This window comes from Tupaia chinensis, unplaced genomic scaffold (assembly GCF_000334495.1).
Source record: "Tupaia chinensis unplaced genomic scaffold, TupChi_1.0 Scaffold145208_1, whole genome shotgun sequence".
Lineage (NCBI taxonomy): Eukaryota > Metazoa > Chordata > Mammalia > Scandentia > Tupaiidae > Tupaia > Tupaia belangeri.
In genome coordinates, this window is record NW_006205068.1 from 2519532 (window position 1) to 2534880 (window position 15349).

Here is a 15349-nt window from a genome sequence, read left to right on the forward strand (position 1 = left end):
AAAAAAATGGGGGGTATAAAGTGGGTGGGGTGATCTCAAACAAGAGCATGACAAATATACAAGTTGACACTGGTCCAATCCAGTTAAAACCAGTGCTAACGACAGCAACCTGGTCTCCTTGTCTGCTCCTTATTTATGGCACCCACAGGAGCTGAGTAACTGCCAATTATTGCCAGGAAAAACGCAAAGAACCTTAAATGTGTTTTATACCTTTACCCTAAAGGAGAGTATCAGGTAAAATGGAAAGGAATGGGATCCTGTGAATGCAACACTCAATTTCAATGCACGTGCACACGTAGTTCATAAAGACCTATATCCCCGCCAAACTCCTGAGCCTGGATTGACAGGGTTAGGAAGACTTAGAGCTGCTTATTGAGTTCTGCTCCTGAAGCAACGGGGGCATAATTACTCATTTACCTTGTTTGTGCCTGTTTTTATTGAGGTCTGTTCTCCTCTTCCCTGAATCTGTTTATATTTTGTAAAAGCTACGTTGTTCTGGTTCTTTATGCCCCCATTTAGCTGTCCTGGCATTTTCTGTCCTCTTTCCTGCTTGGACTTAACAGGAATGGATTTCAATCACAGGAGTTTTTAACGTGTGCTCTGGGCAATCTCACAGAGGCACTTGGGACGTGCTGAGTCAATGACAACTGATGCGACACAGAAGGGAAGCGTGAGGCACACTTGAGCACTAAACGTTCTTAGACAAGACAGGGAGTTAAGCTTGACCTGGAGAGCAAGGACAGAAAAGAGGCATTAAGGCCGCTCTGCAGCTGATGAGCGAGTGTCGTGACCGTGTGATGGAGGGCCTGGGTCTCCCACTGCCGGCTTCCTGGCCCCACGATTAGCTTCAGACATCCCCCTAAGCCAGAGAGAATTCAGTCCCAGGGGAACGCAGTGGAGTCCAGCTTTCTGTCACTGACTGATGGATGGTGTAGCGAGTGCCTCCCACCACCCTCGTGGCCACACACCCAACACAGCAGCCCTATCAAATTTCCCACTGCAGCACTCATGACTAAATGTTCAAAGGCTTTCTGGAGGGCCCTGCTCTCCCCCCTCTGCATTCACATTAAAGGCCTAACAATAACAGGAGAGAAAGGGAACTTGGCGCTCCAGGTGAACTCCAGGAGGGGTTGGGCTCAAATCACATGCTTTCCAGCCCCTCAGTCTACTTGCCCATCTAAAAGAGTGTCACAGAAATGTGAGATTCTGCCACTTCCTCTTCAGTTCACACTGAAACCATGAGGACAGAGTTCCAAATTCCTAATTTAATGCATTCGTTTGGCATTGGGGGGAGTTTCTCCTTGAACACGGAAGTGTTGGTTCACATTTTCCTGCTAAGCACCAGGACCGCTGGGTACTGTTGGAGAGTTGGCATTCCTGTTAGCACTGCCCTTCGCACAGGGTGGAAATCAAGGTCCTTTCTGTCTAGTAGTTACTACCTTTAAGGATTTTTTTTTCCTCTTCTATGAGGGAGAGAGAGAGACAGACAGACAGACAGATACCCACGCAGGCTTTTCATTCCACAGTCTACTCTTGGTCTCCTCTGCGCACCCAGTGTGCTCAGGGAGGCCCCAGGATGTGAATCCAGGACCTTTCCCATGTGGGTCCAGTGTGTTATTGCTGTGCCACCACCTGGTCCCACTGTCTGAACTCTTGCCAAGAGCTACCAGAGAAGCCAGAGGAGTTGTTGTCAAGCACTGGGCCTTCATCGCTAACTCAGGACCCATGCTGACCACTGGGTGAGTAGAGAGAAGCTTAATGAAGGACAGAACTCTCTGGGGGTAGGATCTGGGTACTCCTTGCTGCCTGTGACCCAAAGGCCCACCGGGAAGGGTCTGGTAATTTATCGCTACAATTAGTGTCTGCTTTATAGTTTCAGTTGCTGGCAGAGAAGGACACGGGAGCCCTTTCCAGAGAATAACCCAGAGAGTTACTGGTGCTGCCGGGGACTTGGGCTGGCAGAGGCTGCTGCCTGGGAGGTTTGCACCTGCCTCCCGCTGCCCTGCCTCCTGGAGCACACAGCCTCACCCCTCCCCTTCATTCCTTCTCTCCCTTCAGGCGCATGCTCTCCATCTAATCACTTTTAGAATGGCCAAACTTGGTTCAGACTGGGAGGGCTAGACTGTCAGCAACAAAAGGCAAGGTAATTCCTGCTTTGGAATGAGCAAAGTCTGTACAAACAACACCCAAGCGAACCTGAGTCCCTCTGGGAAGAGACTCTTTGTTCTTATTTCAGACACATGAAGACTGTGAGGCATTTCTGTTTTCCTCAAGAATCCAGTGCTTGCAGCAAGACAGTCCACGGTGGCCAGCCGGCATGGTGACAGTGATTTCAGCTGGGCGCTCTGAAAGAGCCTGGTATGAGGGGAAGGGCCATATCTGGACGTCCCCTTGACTCATGCCGTATCCACGACAAGGACTCCTCCCTGTTCACAGGTCAGAGCCCCGTGTCCTCAAAGACCAGCTGTCCCACTCGCCTCCTATAGGCAGTCTCCCGGACAACTCCAGCTAGGAATGCGCTGGCTCCTGCCGACATCTATGCATCGGTTGTTTCTGTCACTCATTCCATCTGCACTGGGAACTGCTTTGGGCTGAGCTGTTCTTTCTTTTATAAAAATAAATAAATAAATAAATAGGTGGCAGGAGGTGGGGCAGAGAAAGCAAAAAGAAGTTCTCTCTCTCCATGCAACTTAGACTTTAAGATACTATGCTTTTGGTTTTTCTTAGTAGCATCCAAAGAAATACATGTTGTGAAGTAGGTCATTAACAGACCCCTCCAATCTGGCCTGCATGGCTCAAATGTTTCCCCTGGGTTAAAAAGAGCAAGATATGGCAACCAAGATTAGTGAGAGTCCTCCTTTTCCTTTGGGTTACATGGCAAATTGATTCTCTCTCAATTTCAAACTAATATTTGGGGAAAAAAGAGACAGTGTGCAGTCCTAGCCAATAGGCATAGATTCAAATAATGAACAAACCTTGCCGCCAACCAGCAGGAGTAATTCCACAAAAACTCTGCTGCTGCTTCCAGAATGGAGCCACCAGGGGGCAGGAGCTTTAATATTTAATAGAAAGAGGGTAGCAAAGGGGCCTGGCCAGGAACAGAACATAAAGTCACTGGGAAATCAGGATGATTATGACTTATTCAGAACTCACTCAGGAACCAAAACAAACTTGCAAACCAACTGATGACTGCGTCATTATTCTTTAGGTCAGGGCTAGGCCAGTTACCCCACGGACAGAAGCCCAAGAATCCTGGGATAGGGGCTAGTGGGGCTTGATCAGAACAGTCTGAAATCAAGAATGACATTTTTGATATGGAACTACCATAAATGATATAGTATGACTATAATCCTTGCTAAGTGAGAAGGGACAGTATCTGTATGAGCCAAACTGAGAGTGACTGGCCCTTTTAAACAAAGACACAGGGAAGGCCACAAATGTTCCAGTGGATTCAAAACAGTTTCTTTATTTCTCCCAATAAGTTTGGTGTAAAGATTGAAATCCAAACCAAAGCCATGCGACTGCCTCTGTAGCAGAGTGGCAAAGTGCTGTGTGTAAAAGGCCAGTTCCCACATAACTGACTGCAGTTTAAGTCGGCTCTGGCAGCTTGGAAGACACACCAGGCGTGTGTATCTGTGTGCGTGTGCGCTCACGCCCTGAATCCTGATGGGATGGAGAAATGGAAGAAAGGGATTGCAGCGTTACCATGCCCCACTCTGAGGTGTGTTTTTTTCTCCTTCCTCCTCTCCGTCAAGCACACACGCACTCCAGCAATAAACAACAAAACCCAAAGTGCCATTTCCTACCTTAACTGCCCAGTGCCTCCTTCCACGTCCAATGAGTACTCGATGCCGACAGCCTGGTCCTCCCTTAGATGTCGATGCCTCTGCGAGACAGGGTGGTTTTAGCTTTAGTTGCAAAAGCAGTCGCACTTGAAAGCTTCAGGTTAATGTACTGGGTGGTCAGAAGAGTCATGCCGTAGTTTCTTGTTTCCTGTGCAAAAAATGTGTCATGACTTTTCCGACGACCCAATATTTAGTGCCTGTCTTAGTCGGTTATGAGGGAAGACCCACTCTCATTCCCCATGAAGTAAGCGGATAGTTGCCTTTGCTGCTCCACCCCAAGGGACAGTAGCTGGATGTGTTTTTAGTAAGGTTCCCAAAAGAAAGAAAAATGTTATCTAGCAGACAAAGGCAACTTCACATTTCAGCTTTTTATGCTGAAATCATTTTACATTGACAGAGATCATAAAGGTAGCTCAGAGGATTCTCATATACCCTTTACCCAGATCCCCCTGATGTTAACTTTCCTGAAAACCAAGAAATCAGTGTTGGCACATTGCTGTTAACTAAACTGCATATTCGGTTTGTGTGCCCCCATTTTCCACTCCTGGGTGTGTGCTGCAGGCTCCCTGCCACCAGTGTGGCCCATACCTCAGTCTGCAAGGTTTGGACCACATACCTGCCAGCAATGTGGTCCATATCTCATCTCTGCCACTAATGCGGTCCATACTTCAGTCTGCAAGGATAGAACATCACTTCCAGAGGTTTCCAACTTTACACACTGGGTCTAAGACCCCTCTTGGTGAAAAGAGGAGAATTCAGATCTATTTCACATCAGTGAATAAATTCTACGTGGAAGGCGTGATTCCTAAGGTTAAAGGAAACCAATGCACGGCCTTGGTTACTCAGCACCAATAAAGGACTTACTCTGACAGAAGGTTAAGAGTCCTGGAACCAGCAGTTTGCGTAATGGCTATATCGCTGGACTCCCATGTAGATGACCGTGGATCGAGTCCTGGACCTGGAGGCTTAAACTCATGCCGTGTGTGTGTCTGTGCCCAAGATCCTGAAAGGAGAATGGAGGAGAAGGGATTGTGGCGTGGCCATCCCCCATGGTGGGTGATGTCTTGTTTTCTGTCTCTATGTCTCCCTCTGTCTTTCTGGCGAGCACACGCACCCTATAACAAAAACCTCACACACACACACACAAAAAGAATCCTTACAAAGGTTAGTGTTTTTTATTTTATTATCTTTTTCTTAATCAGGTTAGTTTTTTTTTTAACCACATCCTCGATACTGTTTCATTTTTCTCTTTTCTAATTTTGTATTTGCATTTTAAGTCATATACAAACTTTTTTTTTTTTTTGGAGAGGTTTTTGCTAGAGGGTGCGTGTGCTCACCAGAAAGACAGAGAGATATAAAGCAAGAAATCACCCCGCAGGGGGGATGGCCGTGCCGCAATCCCTTCTCCATTCCCCTCTTGGGATCTTGGCACACACACACACACAACACACACACACACGCTCCCGCTGTAAGTTTAAGTCACTGGGCCCAGGACTCGAACCGCGGTCAACTACATGGGAGTCCAGCAACATAACCATTACGCCAACTGCTGGTCCCCATATACAAACTTTTACATGGACAATTATCAACAACAAGCAGCTACTCATTCCTTACTTCTGGGAATGCCACAGACAGTGAACAAAGGGTTCTGGCAATATTTAGAAGGATATTGAAACAGAAGTCCTAGTTTGTCATAAAAGGGATGAGTAGGGAGGGACCAGCAGTTGGCATAATGGCTATGTCGCTAGACTCCCACGTAGTTGATCACAGTTTGAGTCTCGGACTCGGTGGCTTAAACTCACTCCAGGCGCATGTGTATGCATGCCCAAGATCCTGAGAGGAGAATGGAGGAGAAGGGACTGCAGTGTGGCCATCCCTCCTGGGGGGTGATTTCTTGCTTTCTTTCTCTCTGTCTCTGTCTTTCTGGCAAGTGACGAGCCCTATAGCAAAAACCTCTCAAAAAAATAAATAAATAAAAAGGGATGAGTAGGGAAGAGTCACATGGTCCAGATTCCATAATAAAAGTGGTCCCATGTGTTGGATAATATCACATCACAAACTAAGAGATGACAAAAAGACCCAAAACAAAACATTAAGTTGTCTCTACTCCATTCCACTCCTTCCCACCCACTTGGGAACCTGAACAGGTTTATTTCTTATTCCACACAGCTTTTGCTTACTCAAAAATGTGTCATGAGGCAAATCATATGCTGCATCTCCTGTAGTTTATCTTATAATTACTTTTCAGAATTAAAATCTGTGTCTCGCTGTCTTTGTCTATGAAATATTTATGCTCTGCATCACATGTCTAGGGGAATACAGAGTGGATTTGTGTTCGCAATTTTTACTCGAAGTACCCATCTTCTTCAATGACTCTCAGACTGACAGTGCTGAAGCCTGTGGGAACAAGCAAAAGGTGTCAGTAAAAGGACAAAGGACTCCTAGTGGCCATGGTGAGCAGTACAGGACCAGCAGGGACTAACATCCCATGCAGTAGGCTTCTGTTCATTAGGAAACAATTGCTTCAGTACCTGATGTAGCAGGAGGATCTACCTAAGTAGAGTTTACAGTCATGATTGCATTCATTATGAGGCCCATGCAAACACATATACGGCCACTTGGAACTTTAAAAGGGATATTTCTTCACCTTTAGGCAGACCAAGAACCTCTGGCTTATCCTTCTTCCCTGAGAGTTCTTAGGAAAAAGCCCCAATGTCATTTGAGGATCTCTTTTTGTCACATAGAGGAGCCTAATTAAAAAACAAGGTTGTGAGTATCATATACAAAGAATTAAACAGCAGAGTCCTTCTCTGGGTCCTTATAGTCTAATACCAAGAATAAGGTCACCATTCAGAGCCAATACCATTACTGAGCATTAAACAAGTAATTCTACTACCTACCTGTTCCTTTGGTCTGAAATCTGAACTTTACCACTATTCTATATGTTAAGTCATTCTCTTTTTTTTGGAGAGGTTTTCGCTATAGGGCGCATGCACTCGCCAGACAGACAGAGAGAGACATAGAGACAGAAAGTGAGAAATCACCCCCCAGGGGGGATGGTCATGCTGCAATCCCTTCTCCTCCATTCTCCTCCCGGGATCTTGGGCATACACACACGCGCCCCCGGCGTGAGTTTCAAGCCACCGGGTCCGGGACGCGAACCACAGTCGACTACGTGGGAGTCCAGCGACATAGCCATTACGCTAACTGCTGGTTCCCAAGTCATTCTTTTTTAAAAAATTATTTACAATAGAGTGCACGTGCACATATGTGTAAAAGAGAGAATAACAAAGAGAGAAAAAGAGAAGCACCCTCCACAGGGTCTGGTCACGCTGTGATTGCAGTCCTCCAATCTTTCAGCTCTTGGGCACTTGTACATATGCCTGGACTGCTTCAGGTGGGCTGATCTGGGGGCTCAAACCACAGTTGCCATGTGGGATCCAGCTTCTCTTAAGTAGTACATGATGGCTGCACCATGGAGTCAGCCCCTGTAAGTCATTCTTACTGTTAATACAAGTATTTCCAGTCCTCTTACTTCCAGACACATAGTAGGTGTATAATTCTTGGTCTGTTGTTGAACGAGGCCATATGACTGGCTATTGCCAATGAGTTGCAAACAGAAGCAATAAGTGAAACTTACAGGTAAGGGATTTCATTGCCAGTGTGAGCTTCTCCAAAGTCATTTTTTCTCTCTATCAAGGCAACCAGTAATACTTCCAAGAGTGGCTTTTATATAGTTCTAGGTCTCAGAGGTGAGGATGACATGGAGCAGAGCTTGATACTATGCTTTGGATAAACCCCAAGATTTTATATTGTAGAAGCTTGGTCACCTAGGGTACTGGCTTTGGGAGGAGGTAAAACCTTTAAGAGGCAGGGCCTAATGGGCGAACAGTATCCAATCAACTGGGGACATGAAAGGGACAAACAGAGGAAGTGGAGAATTCTGTTTCCTTCCTCTTTGCATGTGCTCTCTTCTCTGCTTCTGTTGGTCGTGTTGCAATGTAGCACCAGGGGCCAACCTGATGCTGGCCCCATGCCTTTGGACTTTCTAGTCACCAGAATCGTGAGTTAAATAAACCACTATTCTAGGGTGAGCATGTGACATGTGGTTAAGGCACTGGACTCCCATATAGCCAACCACAGTGTGAGTTCTGTACCTGGTGACTTGAAAATCACACCAGGTGCATGTGCACATTTGCCCAAAATCCTGAGCATGTCTCCTAGCCAGCACATAGACCCTATGACAAAAACCTAAAAAAATCAATCAATCAGTCAATCAAATCAAATCAAATCAAAGTTAAAAAAAAAAAACGACTATTCTTTTTTTTTTTTTTAATTGCCAGAGGGCAGGTGTGCTTGTCAGAGAGAGGGAGAGAGAGAGAGAGAGTGAGAGAGAATCCTCCAATGGGGCATGGTCACAACATAATACTTTTTCCTCCATCCTTCCTTCCTCTCAGGATTCTGGGCACACATACACACACATCCAGCATGTTTTTCAAGCCACCAGGACTAGAATTCAAACTGCTGTTGGCCATGTGGAAGCTGGCTCTCTTAACCGCTGAGTTACTGGGTTGACTCTAATCTCTATTCTTTATAAACCATCCAATAGCAAGTATTTCTGTTTAGCAACACAATAACAGACTAAGACATTCAACTACATATTATGGACACGAAATGTGAGCAAGAAACACTCCTTCTGTTTTCATCCACTATAATTTGATGCTGTCTGTTCACAGCATAACCTAGTTTAGCCTGGGCACTACACTATTATAAGGAAATGACTTCTCCAAAGGTCGTAAAAATCCTTTCAGGTCAGACTCCCTGAAGGATTTCCAGTCCTCCTATTTCCTGAATTCCTCAGGGTAGTCAACGTTCTTGGCTACTCTTCTTCTTTCCTTTGATGTTGCACCCAAATTTTCTTCATCTCTCTATATGTTCTATTTCTGTTTCTTCTTCCCTATCTGGGATGTTCTTCAGACTCTCTTCTGGCTATTTTTTAATCTTTTAGAATTTTTTTTACTTTATCCATTGTCTTGTCTTTCAATAGTATTCTAATTCTTTTTTTTTTTTTTTTTTAGATTTTTTTTTTCTTGCTTTAGGACATGAGCATTCACTGGAGATAGAGATAGAGACAGAGAGTGAAAAATCACCCCCCAGGGAAGATGGCCATGCCACAATTCCTTCTCAACCACTCTCCTCTCAGGATTTTGGGTACACATGCACACATGCCCAACGTGAATTTCAAGCCACTGGATCTGGGGCTCAAACTGTGGTCAGCAACATGGAGTTCAGCATCTTAACCACCAAGGCATCTGCTGTTATTCTAATTCTAGTCCTGTGTTTTTTCTATTCACATAGCTTCTCCACAATTCAACTAACTTCAAACAGACTTACATCATCTTCCAACTACTGACCATAGTAACCTCCTTATTCTTGCCAGTTCTTCTGATTCTCTAAGCTTGACGTTTGGTATGTCTTTCTTCTCTGTCCTTCCTGTCCAATCGACTAAGAAGTTCTGATTTTTTTTCTTTCAACTGGTCTCTGACTGTATCCTTTCCTTTCCATTTCCACCGTACTGAGACCCTCAAAAGTTTAGCACTGCATTAATACAATCTTAGATCTTCTCTGAATCTTCTCAATACATCCTGCAACTCACTCCCAGACTTGTCTCCTCAAATACTAGTTTTTTCATTTTAAAGAATTATTTTATTTAACTTTATTTACTTTTTTTTTTTAATTTGACAAGAGAGAGAAAATGAGAAAGCAAGCTGCCAGGTCTGGGACTCGAACTGCAGTCAGTCATGTGGGAGTCCAGTGCCCTTAACCACCATGCCACCTGCCAGACCCCCAAAACACTAGTTTTATATACCAGTTATTGGACAAATAGCTCATTATCAATTCAATGAAGTTCATATTTCTCTGCATCACATTCTAGGTCATCTGTCTTTATCTAGTTACCCTGACTTCAAATTTTGTGCTTTATTCTTTAGTCTTCGTCCCTCCTTTTTCCTGAACTGCCAACTCATTACTAACAGTGAATATCCATTAATTATTCTAGAATTCCTATCCCTCCTTTGTCTGTTAATGGCACCATTACTTTGCTAGTTTCCCACCCCATGGTTCAAGATTGGCTGAGATCCTAGAACCAGCAAATGTAATTCCAAATGATTTAGCATCAACTCCACAGGGACTAGTTCACCTTTGGTACCTCTACCTCATTTTATGTAACTCTGGCAGGATTATCAGTCAGTGTCCACATATAGTATACTTATGATTATTGTGACATTATGTCCTGGGAGAAATAGAGATATATAAAGTTTTTGTTTTGTTTTCCCTGACAAGATGTCATCACATTGTGGTAATTCTTGCCCTAACCTCCTAGTTAGCTAGGATGATAGCCATGCACCACTGCACCTGGCCTGTTTAGACTGGGCTGGGAACCAAACCTAGTTATCCCATGTGGCATTGGCCATCTTGCAGTGATACCTATCTACTTATACCACCATAGCTGCACCCAGAAAAATTACTAGCACCCCATTTGCATCCCCAAATCCCCCAGTTAAAAACACGTGTAGTCAGTCCTAAACAAGACCCAAGCAAACCAACAGGGTCTATCCATGAATTCCAGTACTCATGCTGGGAGATACTCACCACGTTGGCCAGGTGAAGTCAGTAGCTTGCAGCTACTGCCCTATGATAAGAGGTCACTGTGCAGTAAGGACAGAGGGGCCAGCATTCAGATATGAAGATATCAAGGACATCTAAGTTCCTGGATCTAGGCACACAAATTTAGGAGCCAATAAACTCCCCTTTTTACAAAATCTATCGAGTTTGTTCTTGTCATTTGCAATCAAGAGCCCTGGCCAACCCATAATCTTGGCTCCAGCGATCTCTCCACCCACACCTGTCCAGTCCAATTCCCCCATTTCCAAGGGCCTGTTGGGATATTCCTTCCATGTGAAACTTCCCTAGACACTCTAGCCAACTTCTTCACATGCTATGGGAAGTTTTTTCTTTGTATTCTAATAATGATTATAACCTCTGCTCCACAAACTCATAAATACAATGTTGACACTTCTTGTCCACCCATTTCAGGATATGAGTCTTTTTTTTTTTTCCCTCTCAGAACAAGAAATAAGCTCCTGGGAAGATATAGGAACCCACCTTAGTCTTTGCCTGTGTTTTCTTGAGGCCTAATAGGGTGCTGTGCACACAGAAGGCACCCAATAAATATTTGTTGAGAATATGAATAATGCATATAAAGGTAATATTGACTATGTGTCCAAACAGAAGAGAGTGTCCAATGGGAAATGGGCAATAGGAAGTCACCTGTTTAACCAGCCTGGACAGGAAAAACATATTTATCTTCTTCCTTTAGGTGTACAAACTTTTCCTGCCTATATCCTCACTTGTTTATCTGAACTGCATTTCTTTACCTTACACTCTTAACTAATTTCAATCTGACTTCTGCGTCCACCTTTGGGACCACTCTAAAGGCACTAGTGACCTTCCTGTCCCTACACAGAACAGATACTTCTTGTCTTCATCTTGTCCTCTGAGAGCAATGGCAGTTAAGCAGTTCTCCTGCTGTAAGAGTTCTCTTTTACTTTTGGCTTCAATGACACGTCCCTCTCCTTATTTTTATCTTAAGTTCTGTGGTTGCTTATTCTCAGCCATCTTGACCAGTTCATCATTCTTTGGTTTTTAAGTATTGGATTTTCTTAAGGCTTAGAGCCCAGGCCCTCTTCCTGCACATTGCATGCTTTCCCTAAGCAATCTCATTAACACTTACGTATTCAATTGCCATGTTTATGTTCATGATTTCCACCTTTCTTTCTCTAGGCCAGACTTATCTGAGTTCCAGACTCATGTATCCAATTGTTTATTCATCAGCTTTTCTCTTCTGCCTCATAGTGATATGTCCTTGGGACCAGCAGATGGCATAATGATTACACTGCTGGACTCCCACATTGTTGACCATGATTCAAGTCCTAGACCCAGCAGCTTAAAACTCATGCTGGGAGTGTGTGCATGTGTGTCCCAAATCCTGAGAGGAGAATGGAGAAGGGACTGTGGCACGGCCACCCCCTGGGGCGTGATTTCTTGCCATCTGTCTTTTTGTCTCTCCTGTGGGTCCATGCACCCTATAGCAAAAATCTCTAAAAAAATGTTTAAAAAGTAGAATGAAATCCTGTCATTCAAGGCAACATAATAATGAGCCTGATGGGACATAATATTAAGTGAAATACACTAGGAACAGAAAGAAAAAAACACATGTTCTCACTCCTATGTGGAAGCTAAAAGAGTTGGGGCTGGCCCAGTGGTATAGAGATTAAGGGAGTCAGATTCCACATGGCTGACCAGGAAGTTCAGATCCTGGATCTGGCAGGGGGGAATCATGCTGTGTGAGTATGTGTGTGTGTGTGTGTGTGTGTGTGTGTGTGTATGTGAGCTCACCTCAAGTCCTGACAGTTTGGAGAAATGGAGGAGAGGGGATTATAATGTAGCCATGCTCCAGTAGCAGGTGCTTTTCCTCTTTTGTCTCTCCTTCTCTCTGGTAAGCATACATGCCCTCTGGCAAATTAAAAAAGAGAGAGAGAGCACAGAAGAGTGGTTATTTAACATTCCTAATTGACTTTTGGAATTTGAGTTCCTATAGCATTAAGGTTACAGATATTTGTATTTTCAAAAGGTCTGAGAAAATATTTTATTAAGAGAGATTTTTGCTACAGGGCATGTGCACTTGCCAGAGAAAGAGAGACAGAAAGTGAGAAATCACCCTCCCCCCAGGGAGGATGGCCACCTTGCAATCCCATCTTCTCCATTCTCCTCTTGGAATTCTTTTAAAAAATTATTATATTTAACTTTATTTATTTATTCATTTATTTATTTATATTTGACCAGAGAGGGACAGAGTGAGAGAAAGAAAAAGCAAGAAAGAGAGAGAGAGAGAAAACAAGCCGCCAGGTCTGGGACTCAAACCATGGTCAGCCATGTGGGAGCCCAACGCCCTTAACCACCATGCCACCCTTCCAAGCCCCTCCTCTTAGGATTTTGGTCACATACACGCACACGCACCTGGTGTGAGTTTTAAGCTGCCAGGTCTGAGACTCCAATAGTAGGAGACTACATGGGAGTCCAGCAACTTAACCACTATGCCATCTGCTGGTCCCAAGTCTGAGAAATTAAAGTTCTATACTAAGGGGGTTACGAAGAAGGATAATAGTAACACATACATGATGTTTGGCCCAGGAATAAGATAAATATCTTAAAGACTTGTATTCATAGGTATACTTCCTTAGTAAATGCTCTTCTTTAAAAACAAATCTTCCTAGGGACCAGCAGATGGCCTAATGGTTATGTCACTGGACTCCCATGTAGTCAGCTGCCTACCAATGCTCAAATATGTTAGGGCTAAGCGGGGAAGCGCAAGGGTAGTAGGTGTAAGTGCTGGCCAGAGTATTTGGGAGATAGGTTATAATAATCAAATAAAAATATATTGAGAGCAATAAAAACCAGGTTTCTTACTGCTGGAGGAAGTACTTACAATCATGGAAAGGTAGAAGGCTAGAAAGAGTGCCCAGGTATTGGGTTAAAATGGAAGGTGTTTATGGATTTGTGAGACTGTAGACACATGCCCCCATGACTGGCTTTTTAGGGTAGGCCAGGAATTGAACCCAAGCCTCCTATGTGGCCTCAGACTATTGCATGTAAGTTTCAACTCCCCCAAAACTCAGCTACTAATAGCCTACTGTTGATTGGAAGCCTTACCGATAACACAAACAGTTGATTAACATTTATTTTGTATACTTACTATATATTGTACTCTTACTGTAAAGTAAGCCAGATGAAATATTAAGAAAATCATAAGAAAGTGAAGCTGTATTTATAGTATTCATTGAAAGCAATCTAAGCATCAGTTTAAACTTTTGTTCAAAGGTTAACCATACATGTATTTAAAAAAAAATCCCACAGACACATATATACACTATTTGTGGCTTCTGTGTTTGTGAATTTGCCCGCTTGCTAAAATTCATTTATAATCCCCAAATCAATACCAAAAAAGGTAGAGTCATTCTACTACATTATGTACAAAGCAGTGAGAAACTGAAGGTGCCTAACGCATTTATTAAGTTTAACAAGATGATATTTCCTTCCTGTTTCACATTGCAAACAAGTATTCTTTAAACAGGCTATTTAATACCGTGTTTTCCACATTATCATGCTTTTTGGTTGGTGATTTCACCTTTCATTATTTATTTTTTTCTCTCTCTCTTTTTGGAGAGGTTTTTGCTATAGGGCTAGTGCATTTGTCAGAAAGACAGAGACAGAAAGCGAGAGGAGGGAGAAATCACCCCCCAGGGGGGATGGCCACGCCCCTCCTCCTCTAATCTCTTCCTGGGATCTTTGGCCCCTGGCGTGAGTTTAAGTCACAGGGTCTGGGACTGGAACCATGGTCCACTACATGGTAGCCCAGCAACATAGCCATTACCCCAACTGCTAGTCCCTCGTTATTTACTTTTTTTTGCTATAAGGCACGTTTGCACTCCAAAGAAAGGGGAAGGGTGAACAAAGCACATCCCCATGGAGGATGACCACTTCAGCAACCCAGGAAGTTGGATATGCACTCACATGTACCTAGTGTGTTTTTCTAGCTGCTGGTCTGCAACTAAAACAGTTCAGTCCGCCATGTGGGACCCAGGTGCCTTAATCACTAGGTGGCCCAATGATTTTGCCTTTTAAAGGGCCTCCAACTAGTGCTCTAGTGCTCCGTTTCCCAGTGCAAAAACGCTGTGATGCGCCAGTGGAGAAAATATACATTAGATCGACTGATGTCAGACACGAGCTACACAGTGTTGACAAAAAATTCAATATAAATAAACCTACAGTAAACATCAAATAAGGTGTCCTTAAAGAAGACAAAACAAGGCTAACAAACACCTAATTCAACTAATTCAGTTTCCACTAGTTCAGTATTTGCTGGGACTTGACAGCATGCAACTACGGAGAAGGAAGAGAATCAACTACAGATTTGTTTATGTATTTGTAGAGGGACAGGATACCATGGAACCGATAAGACGAAACGTTAAGTTGGGGATAACGAAACGTTAAATTGGGGATATAAACATTTTTGGTACTATTTTTGCAATTTTTATCTAAATTTGAAATTTTACTATTTTTAACTGAGGCTTTCTTTCTATGACACTCAGGTTAACTTCAGATGGGCAGGGAGACCTCCCACCCTCTGCCCCGGGCAGCCTTATCCTTGGAGACTAAACCTGCCGGGTCAAGGCTAACCCGGGATTTCTAACGCCCGCGGGAACTGCGCTCTACCCTGTAGGCCTACTCTTCCAGGCCCTGTCCTGCCGAACTGCACCTGCAGAGAGCGACCTCACCGTGACTTAGCAGGAGCGCGCCGCCTGCCGGAAGCTGCCAGACTGTTCGGGAAGAGAGGCGGAGAGGTGAGCAGTGGGCGGACTGATGGAGCTACGGAGGAACAGGAT

The 15349-nt window shown here is 44.0% G+C and overlaps 2 long non-coding RNA genes across 2 annotated transcripts; both read right to left on the reverse strand.

Moving 5' to 3' along the window:
• Positions 1–13: 13 nt before the first annotated feature.
• Positions 14–4735, reverse strand: LOC102481420 (uncharacterized). Its single transcript, XR_337304.3, has 3 exons — positions 4462–4735; positions 3807–3993; positions 14–2605 (listed from the first exon to the last, which is right to left on the reverse strand). It is a non-coding gene; the product is annotated as an uncharacterized LOC102481420 (long non-coding RNA).
• Positions 4736–4820: 85 nt separating this feature from the next.
• Positions 4821–15271, reverse strand: LOC102481682 (uncharacterized). Its single transcript, XR_337305.1, has 4 exons — positions 15242–15271; positions 12303–12419; positions 6026–6242; positions 4821–4848 (listed from the first exon to the last, which is right to left on the reverse strand). It is a non-coding gene; the product is annotated as an uncharacterized LOC102481682 (long non-coding RNA).
• Between the last annotated feature and the right edge of the window lie 78 nt (positions 15272–15349).